We start from the raw sequence: 2,530 nt of genomic DNA on the forward strand, positions 1-2,530 counted from the left end.
AATTGTTGGGGCACATTGCCGGAGTTCCCCTTGGCTGATGTCGCGTGTCTGTCTACCTTCTCACTTTCAATGTCCAACATCTACTGTTGAAGTGCTGACTTGGTCACTTTGATGTATTCTAACCACTGAGGAAAGGCTGCTGTCACATAAGCAGAATGCGAGAGCGTGCGTGGACGTGCGCGTTACCTTCTCGGCTAGGGTGAGAAGGGTCCTGGCGTGAATCACGACCACCTGCTCCTCGTTGGTGAGATTCTGCAAGAGCCCAAAGGCACAGCGTCAACAAGCTTCTTTCAGCGCAAAGCCTTCCAAAAGTCACATTTGAGCCGCCGAGTCTCGTGGAGTGCGAACATAAGGAGTTCGACATACACTTACGGCGTTATCGCCCAGGATGTCCAGCTTCTTCATCAGATCACTGATGACGATGTCCGGGGGAAAGGCGCAAGGAGCAATGTAAGGTGTTCTGGGACCTCGGGTTAAGGTTAGGGTTGCGAGGGACGCCTTACGTACGCTCACGCCCTCGGCCTCGCAGTAGATCTGCAAAGGGCTGAGGCCGTCTGGGAAACGGACTTGCAGAAACTTCAAGACGGGGGAGCGCCACTCCCTCTCCTGAAAGGCAGAGGCATGCATCCGTCCGTCCGTCCGTCTGTCACATCTCTGGCCTCAACACGCTTGTGCGAGTCTTCCCACCTCCAGCTCCAGGATGCGGAACTCAAGCAGTTCGTTTTGGTCTCGGATATCCTGGATGTGCTCTTTCAGACGCGCTTCTTCCGCCTCCATCCGCCTGACCTGAAAAGACAGTCAGACCTCATCTGCGGGGCTTCCCGACGGGTGTGACGCCAAGCGACTCCGCCCAGCGCCTTTCTTTCCGTCACCTTTTCGGCCAACTGCTGATTGCTCTGACGCAGCAGCTGCTTCTCCTCCACCCACTTGACATTCTAGAAGAGACAAACGCGTGGACAGCTTTGGAATGTTGTGTCATTTTCATCCACAAATTCTTTGGTTGACTGGAAAATGACATTTGCTTTTCTCCGCATTTTCCCAGCCACGTTCAGGGGGGGGGGGTTGGTCCAGTAATGCCAGACGAATGAGTGACTGAAGAATGTAGCTATTTTGTCTGAGAAAAAGGTGTGCTCATTGATGAGCTTACCTGTCCTTGTTGCTTCAGCGCTGACTCCAGATCTGCTACTTTGCTTTGATAGTGACCCATTTCTACCATCAGCTTTTCTCTGGTCTGAAAGGAGGAGGAGGGAGGCTCCTCCTCCTCCTTTCAGACCAGAGAACACCCGAGGCTGGGTGAGAACGGGGAGGCTGCGACCCGGCGGGGGGTTGCGGGAAGGGGCGCCACCTTGATCTCCTTCTCGGCGTCGTAGTCCCCTCCGCTGGTCTGGGCGAGCAGAGCGTAGGCTCGTTGCAGCGCTTGATATTCTTGCGTCAGCTGGCGGTAGCGAAGCTCCGCCTCCTCATGCACACACCAATGCAACACAGCACTAGTACCAGAATCAGTCAGACCGGCGACAAAGCACCCGCGACGCAAAGACGAGTCCGATTCCAGGCTGAAGAGGAATGTTTGGCGCCAATACGCTGGCAGAAATGGCGGGCTACCTCTTCGGGTTCCGTGTCGGGGGTTCTGTCGGTGTGAAAAGACAAGGACGATCCGTCCGAGTCCACCAACACGTCTTCGTCGTAGCCGTAAAATGTTTCGATGACCTGCGGGCGCGGAAGCAAACATCTCTCTGAACAAACTGAAGCGACACCTCACGATGAATCGACGAGAGGAACGATAGCGAGAAAAAGGCCATTTCATCTTGCGCAACACCAAGCAGCCGCAAACAAACAGACTCACCTTGCAGGACCTCACGCTTTGTTCCTCCTCAGAGATTTTCGACGTCGGTATCGTAGCAGCAAATCTCTCTCCTGTCGACACAAATAATCCCCCTTTGAGATTCTTTGGATGCAAAGGGAACGAACGGCTCCGGCGCAGAAACAAACGCGACTCACAATGACATTTCTGACATGAGCTCCTGTCTCCAGAGCCTGAAAAACACGTCACCGGCGATGATTGGAGGGACGCTCGTCTTTTCCAAAAGTGACAACTACAGGGTGTGTCAGGGTTTTCCAGATTATCTTTATCGTATGATTATGTTGCTTTGACTTTGACTGCAACCTGTAATAAATAATATTATTTATCCCTTATTTATCCCTATCATAAGCGATAGCAACTTCCTACACAAAGTTGTAAAACACCCCTTGCTATGTTTTGACTAGAGGTCAAGGGCTTTCTCCATTCAATCCACGCTTACACCCACCCTGTTTCTCTTAATAAAAATGCTCGTGCAGGAGCCGAGAGTCAGACTTCATTCGTACAACGGATGGACTCTCCACCTGCAGGTGTCCAAAAGAACTTACTTGTCTCCCGTGTGGTTCTTCCAAAATAAGTTGGAGCGAGCGCAACTCTAACAGGGTGCATTTTGCCGCTAGCTGCCTACGGACAATGACGTCGCGCTCGCGGCTAATGGTTGACGGGCTGAGC

General features: G+C 52.6%; 1 long non-coding RNA gene across 1 annotated transcript; it reads right to left on the minus strand.

The window, feature by feature from the left end:
- Positions 1-1,603: 1,603 nt before the first annotated feature.
- On the minus strand, positions 1,604-2,301 carry LOC125969807 (uncharacterized). Its single transcript, XR_007481724.2, has 3 exons — positions 1,999-2,301; positions 1,844-1,914; positions 1,604-1,707 (listed from the first exon to the last, which is right to left on the minus strand). It is a non-coding gene; the product is annotated as an uncharacterized lncRNA (long non-coding RNA).
- Between the last annotated feature and the right edge of the window lie 229 nt (positions 2,302-2,530).

Source organism: Syngnathus scovelli, unplaced genomic scaffold, assembly GCF_024217435.2.
Source record: "Syngnathus scovelli strain Florida unplaced genomic scaffold, RoL_Ssco_1.2 HiC_scaffold_50, whole genome shotgun sequence".
In the NCBI taxonomy this organism is placed as follows: domain Eukaryota; kingdom Metazoa; phylum Chordata; class Actinopteri; order Syngnathiformes; family Syngnathidae; genus Syngnathus; species Syngnathus scovelli.